Raw genomic sequence first — 16,119 nt, 5'->3', positions numbered from 1 at the left:
TGTAAAGTAAATACATTTGTTTTCTACATTTAACTTTTCCCACACAAATAGTTATGCTTGGTACCTATTACTTTTTTTAGTGATCAGCCACCCTTAGTAAAACACTACACTCACTGATCATGGTGCTGCAGAGTGGTGGTGATAATCTTAAACTGAACCATCTTACCTGCAAGCTGTGAGAAGTGTGAAAGCTGACTGTTCTTCTTGAGGTTGTCAATCAGAATTTAATGAAAAACAGTGTTTATAAAGATAGGTATAAAACATGGATAGAAGGAGGCAACTGGAAATCATCTACCTTTTTATCTGTTCCTAGAGTCAGCAGAGGTGGAAATCAAATTGCAGGATAAATGAGACTTAAATATTTACATTTACAGTTACTCATTTAGCAGACATTTTTATTCAAAGAGTCTTGCAAAAAATGTGTCGATTGAGACTAATTACAGTATCAGCAACAGTCTTAGCATCTTTAACTCTGCCACCTCCAGCTCTGACTCCTGCTTTCTGGTCAGTGCCACCGTCTCCAACCCATATAACATAGCTGGTCTCACTACCATTCTGTAGACCTTCTCTTTCACTCTTGCTGATACCCATCTGTCACAAATTACTCCTGGCACTCTTCTCCACCCATTCCACCCTGCCTGAACTCTCTTCTTCAACTCTCTTCCACAATCCAAATTACTCTGTACTGTTGATCTGAAGTATTTAAACTCATCCACCTTTGCCAACTCTACTCCCTGCATCCTCACCATTCCACTGACCTCCCTCTCATTTACACACATGTATTCTGTCTTGTTCCTACTAACCTTCATTCCTCTCCTCTCTAGAGCATATCTCCACTTCTCCAGGGTCTCCACAACCTGCTCCCTACTATCGCTACAGATCACAATGTCATCAGCAAATATCATAGTCCACTGGGACTCATGTCTAATCTGGTCTGTCAACCTGTCCATCGCCATTGCAAATAAGAAAGGGCTCAGAGCTGATCCCTGATGTAATCCCACCTCCATGAAGAATGCATCTGTCACTCCAACCACAGACCTCACCACTGTCACACTTCACTCGTACATATCCTGTACAACTCTTACATACTTTTCTCCCACTCCCAACTTCCTCATACAATACCACAGCTCCACTCGAGGCACCCTGTCATATGCTTTCTCCAGGTCCACAAAGATGCAATGCAACTCCTTCTGGCCTTCTCTAAACTTCTCCATCAACATCCTCAGAGCAAACATTGCATCTGTGGTGCTCTTTCTTGGCATGAAACCATACTGCTGCTCACTAATCATCACCTTACTTCTTAACCTAGCTTCCACTACTCTTTCCCATAACTTCATGCTGTGACTCATTAATTTTATTACCCTGTAGTTACTGCAGTCCTGCACATCCCCCTTATTCTTAAATATCGGCACCAGTACACTTCTTCTCCACTCCTCAGGCATCCTCTCACTTTCCAAGATTCCATTAAACAAACTGGTTAAAAACTCCACTGCCATCTCTCCTAGACACCTCCATGCTTCCATGTCATCTGGACCAACGGCCTTTCCATTTTTCATCCTCTTCAAAGCTGTCCTTACTAATCCACTGCCCTTCCTGATTCACTATCTCTACATCATCCAACCTCTTCTCTCTCTCATTCTCTTCATTCATCAGCTTCTCAAAGTACTCTTTCCATCTGCTCAACACACTCTCCTCACTTGTGAGTATGTTTCCATCTTTATCCTTTATCACCCTAACCTGCTGCACATCTTTCCCAGCTCGGTCCTTCTGTCTAGCCAATCGGTACAGGTTCTTTTTCTCCCTCCTTAGTGTCCATCCTCTCATACAACTCATCATACACCTTTTCTTTAGCCTTCACCACCTCTCTCTTCAACTTGCGTCTTACCTCCTTGTACTCTTGTCTACTTTCTGTATCTCTATGACTATCCCACTTCTTCTTTGTCATCCCCTTCCTCTGTATACTCTCCTGTATTTCCTCATTCCACCACCAGGTTTCCTTTTCCTCCTTCCTCTTTCCAGATGTCATGCCAAGCAACCTTCTTGCTGTCACCCTTACTACATCTGCTGTAGTCTCACCTCCTCCCTAAACTCAACCTTGCAGTCTTCTTTTTTCACCTTCCACCATTTGATCTTTGGCTCTGCCCTCACTCTCTTCGTCTTCTTGATCTCCAACATCATCCTACAGAGCACCATCCTATGCTGCTTAATTACACTTTCCCCTGCCACCACTTTGCAGTCTTCAATCTCCTTCAGATCGACTCTTCTGCATAGGATGTAATTTACCTGTGTGCATCTTCCTCCATTCTTGTACGTAACACTATGTTCCTCCCTCTTCTTAAAATACATATTCACCACAGCCATGTCTATTGTTTTGGAAAAATCCACTATCCTCTGACCTTTCTCATTCCTCTCCTTGACACCATACCTACCCATCACCTCGTCATCTCCAATGTTCCCTTCCCAACATGCCCATACTCTCCAATCACCACTTTCTGTCCCTTGGGTACACTGTTCATCACATCATCCAACTCACTCCATCACTTCATCCAACTCTCACCCATTGCACACCCAACTTGCAGTGCATATGCACTAAGAACACTCATCATCACACCTCCACTTTCCAGCTTCATAATCATTACTCTACCTGACACTTTTTGTCACCTCCAAAACACTCTTGATATACTGTTCCTTCAGAATAACCACTACTTCATTTCTCCTTCCATCCACACCATGATAGAACAATTTGAATCCACCTCCAATCCACCTGGTCTTACTCTCTTTCCATTTAGTCTCTTGCACGCGCAATATATCAACCTTTCTACCCTCTATCATACCTGCTAACTCTCTCTCCTTACCAGTCATACTGCCAATATTCAAAGTTCCTACCCTCAGTTCCACTCTCTTTACTTTCCTCCTCTCCTTCTGCCTCTGGACATGTCTCCCCCCTCTTCTTCTTCGGCCAACAGTAGCCCAATTTCCACCAGCACCCTGTTGGCTAACAGTACTGGTGGCGGTCATTGTTAACCCGGGGCTCGACCGATGCGGTATGGAAATTTGTATTGTTGTCCGCATATTGATTTGGCAAAATCAGTATCAGCAACAGTACATCTGATAAAAGGCTTTAAGAGGGTTCTGAACACGGCTGGATGTTTTCCATGTTGGCAGTGAAGCAGCAGGTTATCTACGTTTTATCCAAATCTGATTATCACAAGAAAGACAAATAGGCTTACATAAAATTGGGTATTTATTATTTGGGTACATAAAAAAGACCAAAAAGAGAGGGGAAAAATGGTGTAACTCGTGTGCAACAGGGGGCTTTTTATTGCATTTCATTCAGCTCTCATGTGTGTTCTGGTAGTGTGTTCATGTAGCATTCTTTAGCCTACTTGTCACATGGGTTGCCAGATGTCCTGTGAAAAATAGCAACAGATCAGCAGAATAATAAAACAGAAAATTACAGCCTGTTTATTACATACAGTACAAGATACTCATATCCGGAATGAGAGGATGCACTGGATTCAAAAGACATCCAGAAAATCACTCATTTCCACCATGGCTGCTGCTTAGTAATGACCATTTTAAATATTTTTTTTCATTTTATAGGAATCACAGGACAATACAGTACCTTTAATAAAGTACATTATTATGGTGTGCTGCTTGAAAAAACGCTGTATGATATGAAGCTCAGTGCATGAGTTAACTGAATGTGTTTTCAGTAGGCATGGCTTAGATGGTGAAGTGTCTGAAAAAAGTCAGCCTAGAGTGTTAACGGAGCTTCTGCGTGAACAAGCCGACTTACTGAAATACTCACAGAATTTGAGTCCTCACACAAATATAGTTTTTTACATTTGCAATAGAAGGCCGGTAAGAAGGACCATTTATCTGTTTGCATAATAGACCACTGAGGCATTTTTAGTATTTCCACACTCTCAATTTAGGATTTCATGAAGTCCATTATAAAATTACAATCACTTGCCAGTTTTGTTTATTCTGCATTTCAAGTCCAAGTGCATCCTTAAAATAATTGTTGCACTGTCTTAAAAATGTGCTTGTTGCACATGCTTTACTAGCAGTATAATATGGTTTCTCTGACTAAACGTTTTTCAAGAAGTGCTTGGATTTCCTGTATCAATACATCTGTGCATCAGACTGTTTCTGCCTGAAATGAATGAAATGGAATTCTTCCTTACAAGTTCTGCAATAAAATAAAATGGTAACAATAATGAGAAATCAGGCAACAGCACTAACAGTCTAATAGCATGTACAATACAATACAATTAATTTTTTTATATAATCCAAAATCACAGAAGAAGTGCTGCAATGGGCTTTAACAGGCCCTGCCTCTTGACAGCCCCCCAGCCTTGACTCTCTAAGAAGACATGAAAAACTCCCAAAAAAAACCTTTGTTTGGAAAAAATGGAAGAAACCTTGGGAAAGGCAGTTCAAAAAGAGACCTCTTTCCAGGTAGGTTGGGCGTGCAGTGGGTGTCAAAAAGAAGGGGGTCAATACAATACAGTACAATACACAGATCAGAACAAATGCTCAATACAGTATAAAAATAAAAATTTTACAAATACGGGCCAGAATTTAACAGTAGAAGATATCACATAATATGATTTGCGTGCATGTTATTCTGAACATCCTTCAGCTCTTACTATTTAAATAAGTGTATATGTGTTGTGAGAGGGTACCTGGCTGGCAAGAGGTTTTCAGAGGCAAGGGTACCACTGTGATAGCAATTTTCTTCATCACATCATCAGGGATGAGAGAAAGAGAGGAAGCCCCAAGAAAGCCCTGTGCATGTTAGCGTGAGTATGCAGGGGCAACTAAGAGGTGGTAAGCCCTATATGTGTATGCTGTGTGCCTTGCAAGAGTATTAGGCAAGGATATGAGGAAGAATCTAAGGGAGAGAGAGTGAGTGATTAACTAGGCAGAGGTATACTCCCATTGGACACTAGGGGGTCAGGAGACCCAACAGTGAGCATATATGCCTAGTCCCCGCAACAGAAAGAAAGTGCTTCAAACAGGGAGTATGAAAGGTGGCAGCACTTCCAGGTCATTAGAGAGCACACAGTTCTTGAAGGAAAGCTTTGGGATGGTTCTTTAGAAGATAGCTTGCCTTTTCAACACATATGGAGGCTCAGGGGTGCAGAGACACAACAGCAAATCGGAAGGCCCTCAGCCCCAGAAGTGATTTCAGGGCTTAGGTAGCTTAGAGGCCCAACAAGGGAATTTAAAGCTGCCTTCACACCAGAGATTAAGTGTGTATAGAAAGGAGGAAAATCACAATAAGCTTTGAATGAAAGGAGAGGAATAAAGGCCAGAGTGTGTGGGAGAAGATACAGAAGCAAGAGTCTACACCCAGCAGTACTAGAAAAGATGCTAAATACATATGTACTGTATATATCTTATATATAAACATTTATACATGGAAGTGTGTCTGTTTGTCCGGCCCGGAAGTAAGAGGCGGAGTCGGGGTAAGGGCTCCGCCTCCGAGGAAACAGAAAACTCGCTTAGCTGCTAATAACACAAGCGAGGCCAGCACATCAGCAAAATGAAACCTCAGTAGTTCCTTTCAATGACCTAACATCTCTACATTTTAGTTTTTTTTCTGACAATTTTAATAGTTTCTAGGACCCCAGGCTTTTTACAGCACGGGCTTACACAGCTAGTAAATATATATATAGATTCTACACAAATTGTATAAATATTGTGGAAGTTCAGCCCGGACACAGACAGGCAGACACCAATAAGTCCAACACACACTTTTATTTACACTATTTACACTTTCAAAGTCCTGCACAACACCAATCACCCTTAAGTCCAGGCCTTCCAATGCCTTCCTTCGACTGTCTCCACTCCTCTCCTCCAAACAATGCCCTCTTCCTCCCAGCTCTGGCTGACGACAGGAGGGAGGAGGCCCCTTTTATTCCCACCCGGATGTGCTCCAGGTGCCTCCTGATGGACTTCCTACGGCACTTCCTGGTGTGGTAGAAATGCTGCATGAGCACCCGGAAGCACTCCGGGTGTCCCTGGTATTTCTTCCGCCAGCACCTCCAGGTGTGGCAGAAGTGCTGACGTCCAGGGCTCCTTACTCGTCCGGATGCCCCCTGGCGGTGGCCATGGGCCCCTATAGGGTTGACCTTCCATGTTCAATTCCCGTGACCCCAAACAAACCAGGGTGGCTGCCCTCTCGTGGTCTGGGGGAGGCATAGTCCCTTTCTCAGTCCTTCTCGGCGTGCCCACTGGGCACAGCCCCTAACCACCCGCCACAATATATATAGATGCATATATGCAGCAGATTATGAAAACCTAAATCTAACGTCCATAAAATCCCTGTGTGCATATTTTCTGCTAGTATCCTTCTGTGCATTGTTATTGTATTAGGAAAAATCTCATTGCATTAATAGGCAACATAGCAATGATGAACATTTATCTTCTTCTGAAAAGCAAATCGCCCCATAAATCATTACGTCACGTATTTTTTTTCCTGACTAGGACTTTGAGATGTTGCTCTGGCTTATGATACAAATCCACCAAACCTTCTCACTCATTCTATCTTTTTTGAAATGGCATGCAATAAGATTTCTGCAAATCTTATTAGATTGCTCATCTCTCGTGTATCTCAGTGTTGTGCTTCTAGTAAATTAACTCATTATTTGGATGTTTGCATTTAACATCCTTTAGTTACTGTGTGAATGGCTGCTTTTTTATTTCATCTTGTGGAATTTTTTAAAAAATATCCAAAAACTAGGTTAACTCCTAGCCTTATGATTCCTCTGCATTTTGTGGAAGTATGTAACTACTTTCCAAATATATCGGACTCATCAGGGTAAACCTAGATATTCAGAATGAATTCAAAAGACAGAAAAATAATGATATAAATTAGAACCAAACACTTTCAGCCATAAATTATAATTCCAGTAATTAGAAGAAAGCCGAGCATCTTAAGTTTAGTCCTTTAATTTTGATCAATTTTCTTTGTCTCTATGGCAACATGGTCTGAATCTGGTAATGTTTCCATGGGGATTGTTCACACAGTTTAAGATCTTGTCTGTGTATTTTCTGGGCTTTTATATTGGATGAAATCGCCTTTAAAGATGTATATATTGTATACTGTATATGCACATCTATGCATAATATCATTAGCTGAAATTTTCAGTCAAAGCACAGAAGGGTTAATAAGAATAGATTCATTGTGTACTTTTTTGTGCATCTGCCTTGAACAGACCAAGTGTTAGTGCCTTGGTTTCCTCCCACGCCAGTCTACCACCTCTTTGTACTGTACTGCCTAGCACTTTGGTAACTGCCAAGTCATGGCAAATTAGAGGGAGTCATTTGGAAGCAATATTTAAACAAAAGGGGTTGAAACCAGAGTGTTTGTGGTGCTCCTCACATTCAGCTTGGTGTCTGGCCTCGAGTAAGTTGCTTGACCTCCTTGTTTCTGTACCGTTGGAGCACATGTGAAAGGCACAGTCTTTGTTTGTGTAGCCGATGCAGGATTCGGATTTCAATCTGATCTAGGCCACTGTGTACCTGAAAGGTCACATATGACAGAGCGTAACATTAGTGGAGGTTCTCTTTGGGTAATTTAGGCTGATCTGTGGATTATTTAGTAAGAATTAAGCAGAAGAATGTGCTTAGAAAGAAGCTACTATATGTTTTGGTTTATATTTCTATTGTAAGAAACTACAGTAATCCCTCTTCGATCGCGGGGGTTGCGTTCCAGACCCCCCCGCGATAGGTGAAAATCCGCGAAGTAGAAACCATATGTTTGTATGGTTATTTTTATATATTGTAAGCCCTTATAAACTCTCCCACCCTGTTAACATTATTAGAGCCCTCTAGACATGAAATAACACCCTTTAGCCAAACGTTTAAACTGTGCTCCATGACAAGACAGAGATGACAGTTCTTTCTTACAATTAAAAGAATGCAAACATATCTTATCTTCAAAAGAGCGCCGTCAGCAGCAGAGAATGTCAGAGAGAGCGCTCGCTAAGAAAAGCAAACAATCAATAAATCAATACGTGCTTTTAAGTATACAGAAGCACCGTGATAAAGCGGCATTTTGTAAAGGAGCCTCCGTGTCCTCTGTGCAAACAGCCCCTCTGCTCACACCACCTCCGTCAGGCAGAGAGAGTGAGAAAGATAGAGAGAAGCAAACAAGCACCGCGCGGGAAGCATATCTTATAGCATTGAGGAGTTTTAGTTAATATGTAATACATGCTCTGATTGGGTAGCTTCTAAGCCATCCGCCAATAGCGTCCCTTGTATGAAATCAACTGGGCAATCAAACTGAGGAAGCATGTACCATAAATTAAAAGACCCATTGACCGCAGAAAGCGGCGAACCAGCGAAAAATCCATGATATATATTTAGATGTGCTTACATTTAAAATCCGCGATAGAGTGAAGCCGCGAAGGTCGAAGCACGATATAGCGAGGGATTACTTTACGCACATTGAAGTAACTTTACAAATTTTAAAATATATATTGAGTGATTTCAAACCATTGGAACAAATGTTTGTTTCAATTGGCTTCATCATTTCAGTTGTTTTCACCCATTTCAGATGCATGCATCACACAAAATAAAGACAGGGCATCTGTTAAGAAAAGTAGTGCTGTTTAAAGTTCATTTGCATTGTTTAAATTTCACCATAGCTTTCAGCCAGAATTCTAGTGATGTTGCTTTCTCTTGCACCTGTGTTGGCTACTAATATTTATCTGTTTTGATGGGAACAGTGTTCGTCTGACATTACAATAATTGGTGCAATATTTTGTTTTTCTTGTTTGCTGTACCTTGCATCTACATTTTTCTGTTCAACACTTGAGTTGTTAATCAATGAAGATTGACGTTAAAATGGATTGTGAGAAGTGGTTATCCAGATATAATGTGTCACTAGAAGTTATTTATCTAAATTTCAGTTTCATGCCTATTGCTGGGAACTAAGATGTGTCTGATTACTGACATTGTTCACATTTATTGACAGTGCTGAAGACTGATATCTCTACTGAATGTTCATAATAAAATATTGGTGACATGTAAAATCCTTACTCATAGCTGCATTCATGGTATAGAATGATGTCCCTTGTGCTCAATGATGCTGGTTTCCTGTAACCCTGTAATTAAAATAAAAATATATATTTCCATGAAACTGTTTTAGATAAATTCCATCTACTGTGCATAATTTTACTTTGCTCTCTGTTCTCAGAAAATGTTGAAGTGGCCCAGTTGACATGCCTCAGCAATGCAACTGGTAAAGCTGAAAGCTACAGTATCCTGCTAAACCAAGTGGGATTATAGTTACATACAGAATGTATTTGAAGCAGACTTCTTTGGATGAATAACAATACAAGTAATAGTAATAGTGGACTCAAATTATGTTACAAAAGACTGAAAAAATGTTTACAACTATGAGAGTAAAATAAATTGAATAGAACATGGTGCTACCCTGTTGGTCATTTTTGTCTGGATTCAACTAGCACGGAGAAATTAAAGTTGGGCTGCTGAAACTTTATCTGTTTGTAGCAAAAAAATCATGTAGTGTTTCCCTAGTAAATTCTTACTCCAACCTCACCAGGGAGGAACATTAGACCAGTAGTCCAATTTTAACGAAAACAGGCAGTTCTGTGCAACCAAGCTTACCAATCCTATTTGCCTAATTTCTCAAAGATAACAATGAGCCAAGTTCTGAAACTCCTCACAGTAACACCGTCTACCACCCAAGTTATTCCATGTTCTCTATGGTTCTCTGTGTCATTAGAAGTGACCTATAAGGGTCTTCATTCCACCTCCAGTTTTACAAAGCAAGAGTAGACAACCACCACAGACAAAAAAAATTATGTTAATAATGGAAGGAGGAAATAACAAAATGTAAGGCAAAATTTGGAATTCCAAAGCAAAGATGCCATGAAGACAGCTTCTAGACATTCTACAAAAGGATCATAAACAAGATGACAGTTCACTTGTTGTAAATCACCTTTTTGAAACATTAGTCAAATCTGTGCTAATAATCACTGCAAACACAATCCCAATAACCACCATGTTAAATAAATAAGCATTTCAGTCAATGAGAGAAAATCTAACACCCAATTAATATCACCCAAAGTGAAACCTAACAACTTTATTTTATAATGTTTCATTAGCACCATATATAATCACGAGGCAATTTTGAAAAGAATTCAGTTTGAAAAGAATGATAGAACACGTTAAATCAAGAAAGCAATTATCACAGGTATTAGGAGCTTGAAAAGTCAAGAGTAGAAGGTTAATAAACTATAGAAAGAGAGATGATATTCGACAGAAAGGTTGTAGTAAAATGGTAGGGAACCACAAGCGGGTTACACAGAAGGCCATGGAGCTATTGGCTCTTTTGTGGTGATGGATCACAAGAATGCCAGTGCAGTTGGTTATTTCTGCTGAAAAATGTCATGTGAAGATTCAGATTCTACCTTTTGGGTGCTTCACAAGCAAATATGTGCAACAGCAGTCTCAGCAGGCCATGGCTCTGTTATACCATTCAGAGAAGCAGAGCTAGCCCTGCATCTACAAAAATGGCTTAGTAAATCACTTATAAATTAACTTTTTAATTAGGAACAATGGGGCTGCAGAGCAGTCAGCCTCACGGGTCCAGCTTGGTTGTGGTCTGTGTGGGTTTTCCAACCTCATTGCAAAGATGTGTGCTATAGTCGGTGACTCCAAATACATTTACTGTGTGCACTGGTGTGCTCCATGATGGTTGGCCTCCCCATGTATGGCTGGTTCTTATGTTGCTTTCAAAGCTACTCGGTTAAGCTTCAACCCCCAGGACCTTGACTTGGAATAATTAAGTACAGGAAAAAGATGGTCTCATAAAGAAGTAATGACATTGATACCGTTGATCTGCAGACAATGTTGTCCCATTCAGTGTGAGACCGCAAAAATGTTTACTTTAGTTTGTGTTAAGAGAAGAGCTTTAAGTAAGTTCTTGCAAACAGTACAGGACCATTGCCAGTGGCAGCACCACAATCAGGATGATTCTGATCAGGCTAGTCAACAAGTCATTCATTAACATTTAACTTTTTAACTATTGTCTGACATAGTATTTACTGTGTGATATATTTATTGTCTGCTGTGGGATGTATCTACTGTCTGGCCTTGTCCTACTTCTCTCGGTAGTCTGTATGAGAAAAATGCAAACAAGAATCACGTTGTTCTGTGTAAACATTACAATAAACCCAAACTGTGAATATCTGCTCCTCTCCATTTTACATTGTCATAAGGAAATACCTTTTTCTTTCTACATTATAAACATTGCTGCGTGATACACTGAAAGGCTAAAAATGCCACATAATACACAAATATATGTATCACCAGACTTTTGCAGAAACATTGTTTTATGTAAAAGAAATACAGTAATTATCTCACTCTGTCTTAGCTGTCCAGATTCAGAGCTATACAGTATGCTGACCCTAAAAAACATGTAATCGATTATGGCTGTCCTTAGTAAAACACTACTGTGATGCCAGTGGGATCATTCTTAGTCATCTATGAACAATATTGTTCTGCCTGTGAGCAAGCCATGGCTTATTCATTTCCAAAAGAAAAGCATAGGCTTTTTTAATAAATATGGCATTTAAGGATACTCATCTACTGTAAAACTGACAAACATTCGATGCAAGATGGCTCTCATGATGGATCACGTTGAGTTTCAGCCAGCATGTTTCAGATAGATTAATGATCCATCAATCCCAATGAACATCTGCCTGGCACTCTTCATTAACCCATCATCACAGACTGTCCTGGCATATTTAACTACATATCCTTATCAGCTCAAAACATACAGTATGTGTAGGAATCTTCTTTACTACATGCCACCTTTGCTCTGTCTTACTTAACCCATTTCCTCTTTCAAATAATTTTTCATCTTGATTTGTTGCATCAAGGCCGCACAGCAGATAGTAAAAAGCTGCAGATGATGATGACAGTGAGTCTGCTAGGGAATCCTGCTTCTTCCTCTTCATAGTCTCATTAATCTAAGGCTCGTCAAGCTGAGCAGACAACTGGAAATAATAACAGACCAACTAAAGCTCCTGCGATCTTCAGGCAGCAGTAACTTCACACTTCATTTCTTGACTGCATTTTTGGTGATATTTAACAAATTGATTATCAATGATTTGCTAAGAGGCATCCATACATGCTGTCTTTAAGGATTTTCACATTGTAGAGAGACAGAACTTAATTAGCCTCTTACGCTCAGACAAACTAAAGTGATAAGTAAGAGTCATTGAGGTGCATTTAGCTTTACATTTTTAGGGTTTCCTTTAAAGGCGGGACGGTGGCGCAGTGTAGTGCTGCTGCCTCGCAGTTAGGAGACTCGGGTTCGCTTCCGGTCCTCCCTGCGTGGAGTTTGCATGTTCTCCCGTGTCGTGGGTTTCCTCCCACAATCCAAAGACATGCAGGTTAGGTGGATTGGGGTTATTCTTTCAATATAAGAATCATCCTTTTTGTCTCAAATGGGGCACCCTCTTGCACCTTGGGCCAATTTAAAGTAATTAGATAACCCAACAAGTGTGTCTTTAGACAAAACCGAGAAAACAAAAAGTTGGCCATGCTAGGTCAAACTGGGGCCCAAGATAGTAAATCTTCACTAAAACTTGACTTTGTTAGGTGGCCACCTTGCTGTCCCGCTTTACTACAGTCAAATGCTGCATTTAGCTTTACATTTTTAGGGTTTCACTTACAAAGGGGTTAGGTCTAGTCATTAACCAAGCTATCCTAGATTTTCTTCCCCTTTCTAAGGATATCATCCAAATGATCCGAAGGCTAAAATGGATGAGTAATTCTCAGTCCTTCACTTTCCTTCTAGGTATTTCATTAAACCCAATAGTGCATGATAAATACACACAAGTGTAAATGGTAACTAGCTAAATGGAGAAGTGCTGGTCTCTTTTGTCATTTGCATGTTATTGCTAATAAGGAGCAATTAAAAACCAAGAATACAGCTGTTTAAGAATAAAATATGCAATAAGGGTTCAAAATCTTAAGGAGCAAGACAACTAAAGTGAAGCAGAAGTGTTATTTGTGCAATAAGTCCTTCTTATTAAGCAACTGGGTTGGAGCAAAAACCTGAAGCCACTGTGGCCCTCCAGGACTGGGATTGAGGAGCCCTGAAGTAGACAGTTATTCTGAGGTCGCCCATTCTAGTGAGATTTTTTTATTTAAAAATAGCATGAAATTTTTATTTAAACAATGCAGCTTACTCCATTACGAAAAGGACTCCATAGAATATGTAGAAGAAAAAGGCATTTTTTTTCCTATGTAAACAGTTCAAAGTTTCTGTTTAAATATACAGTGCTAATTTATATTTAAACAAACACTTCAGTATTTGTAGTGCTTGTTAAATGTTTATTTTTTATACCCTGCTCATTTATTAAATTAATATTTGAACTGCTACTGCTTGAATATATTGTAAAAATGTACTGTGCTCTGATTTGCCACCCAAAAAAAAATAAGACGCAATAAACCTCTCTGGCACTGTGCTGGCTAAGGTTGCTGCTGCCTCACAGATTTAGCGTCAGGGGTTTTGTTAAAGTTTTAAAGCAAATGTGTTTACGTTGGCACTTTTTAAAGATATTGCCAAAAATTAATGGGAAAAGAATGATTACCCACAAGGCTACTGGAATGATCGTTAACATTTCACTTTTGTCAGATACCTCAAGTAAGTGAAATAAATGGATAGTTTTAATCCAGTGAGTTGATGCAGAAATAGAAGACAAAGTTGAAACCATGAATGATATTTGGGGGGTGTAGCATATTCAATATTCATGGTCACAGATTCTAAATCATTCTCATGGATGCTGTGAAAAGAACGTGGATTGATATTGGCACAACAAACTTGAAAGTTTCTTTTCATGAACTTCCATTATACCCCTCTCATTCTGTGGTAAATCAGCTGTGTGGTCTAACAACTTTATTGGCAGCGTAACTTTATTGGCTGTTGTGCCATCAGCACCTCTGTGCCATATAAACACAGCGATCAAGCGTTTTATGCTTCCATTTCAACATGGAGTACCTTGTTGTTATACTAATCCAAGTGTTACAATAAAGTTGCCATGTGCTTCTCTGGGCTAGTTTAATTGAGAAAACAATTGTTTTTTCTGTTATTCTCCATTTTATTAACAGCTGTTTTAGTTAAGAAGGCCAATGAACAAGATGTTTCTTTTAAATATGTACTCCTGTTTTCTTGTGTTGTCTGTTCTTTAGCTCTGCACAGTTCCAAATGGACCACACTGGGGAGGCCTGATGACGTCTGCTCCTGGCTGAAGTCTTTGTGCCTTTGTGAATCAAAAGTGCTACGTTTGCAGTCTTACAGTATCACCGAGATGCCATGGAAGTGGCAGATTAAAATGTGCCTTTTCTAATCCTCTGTGTGAGTAACATTAGTCAGTTTCTTTGTCAAGTAATGGGTGTCATTGCATTAGAATATGAGAAAGCCGCAAATCTTGGCTGTATACAACTCCTTTTCTGTACAGTTAAAAATGAGTACAGTGCCGAAATAATCAACAGTGCTGATCGATGAACCTCTTACAAGCAGGGATACGGAGATGAATAAATTTGTGAAAAAAATATTGTCTGTAGAAATATAAACACGCTTCTGAGTTCATGTGCCTGGTTGGCCAGCACTTATGGATTGACTTTAGCAAAGTAAGTGTGTTTTAGTATCTGGATGGTCCAATTGCATTTGTCTTCATTCTTTTATGATTTGCAAGTATAAATTCCTCTATGAACTAAATTGACGTTAAAATAAATTAAATGGCCCTACGAGGTTATTTTCTATTACCACCCAATTTATGTTCAAGAAAAAATTAGAGAAGATAATATCTCTCAATTATAAAAGAAAATCTTGAGACAAGACCGTTTCCAAGAGATTTTTTCAAGTCCTGCGAGAAGAGACTTTTGCCAAGAGACTTTGTCAAGTCCCGCCCTCCTCTCAACCATTTACAACCATGCCCACAGTCCTCTGACCTCTCATTCGTGTGAATGCTTTTGTCAGACACAGTTTCTACACTCTCAGCTCTTATAAATGTTTACCTTTTCCTCACTAAGTTCCCAATAAAAGAAGACTTATTATGTCCAAATCTTATTGATGAATTTCATCCCAAAGGGTTATCCACAGAAGAAATAAGTACACGGGCACTCCTAGCACCGAGAAACGATGAAGTCAAACAAATTAACGCAAAAATTGTTGATCGGTCACACAGCAATGACAGTAAAATTTTAACAGGCGACAAGAAAGGTAATGTAGTACATCTTCCGTGGATAACATTATATACCAAAGGAGATCTTGATATGCCATTCATATTAAAACGTTTACAGTTTCCCATTACAATAGCTTTTTCTATGACAATTAAAAAATTGGTTGATTCATTAGAAAGAAAGAAACGATATTCACTCACAGGCAGTTATACGTTGCATTGTCACAATGCAAGTCCAAACACGGAATCAAACTTTTAAGCGATGTTGACGATAAGTTAATTCAAAATATTATTTTTACTGAAGTTTTACAGTAGAAGTGTAAGTTTAAAAAGTATTTGCATGTTAATTTCAAAGCCAAACAGAACAAAAATGTATAGCAGAATGAATACCTTTAACGCAACATGAAACATAATTTTCTTTCAATTTATTCCATTTTAGTTTTTTTTTTTTTACTATGGTTAATTACTCGCTGTAATGTAACATAGTTAGTTCTATTATGCATATTATGAAAATAACAATCTGTTTAAATTGTACATCTGCTTGCCCATACGCGAGCGGCAGATCTGCGAAGTGGCTAGCGCATAGCGCCTGCACGGTGGTTAGAAAGCGAAGCGATCAGGAGGCAGAGCTCCCTGGTTTATTTAAAATGTATTGTCCTATGCCTCATTACTAAAATATTAACAAGTTAACTATTAGGCTTTGATCTGGGAAAATATGAGCTTGAGTTCCCTTTAAAGGGTACTGCATATGATTATGACCTGACAAAAGATTGGGAGTTGATTCCAGCTCCTTAAGTGGTGAGGCTGCAAGACTAGAGTAATATTCAGAACAAAAAGCAATCTAATATTATAAACTTCTTGGTTTTTAACTGTACAGTAA

General features: G+C 39.4%; 1 protein-coding gene across 1 annotated transcript in view; it reads left to right on the top strand.

The window, feature by feature from the left end:
• The window catches only part of si:ch211-161f7.2 (retinoic acid-induced protein 2), a 119,786-nt gene that overhangs the window by 97,879 nt on the left and 5,788 nt on the right, over positions 1-16,119 (top strand). Inside the window, exon 2 of the mRNA XM_039745032.1 lies at positions 14,248-14,413. The gene's annotated coding sequence lies outside the window, so the exon portion shown is untranslated. The remainder of the gene's footprint in view (positions 1-14,247; positions 14,414-16,119) is intronic.

This window comes from Polypterus senegalus, chromosome 2 (genome assembly GCF_016835505.1).
Source record: "Polypterus senegalus isolate Bchr_013 chromosome 2, ASM1683550v1, whole genome shotgun sequence".
In the NCBI taxonomy this organism is placed as follows: Eukaryota; Metazoa; Chordata; class Cladistia; order Polypteriformes; family Polypteridae; genus Polypterus; species Polypterus senegalus.
Note: the sequence above shows the minus strand (reverse complement) of the source record. Positions and strands in the feature narration are given on the sequence as shown.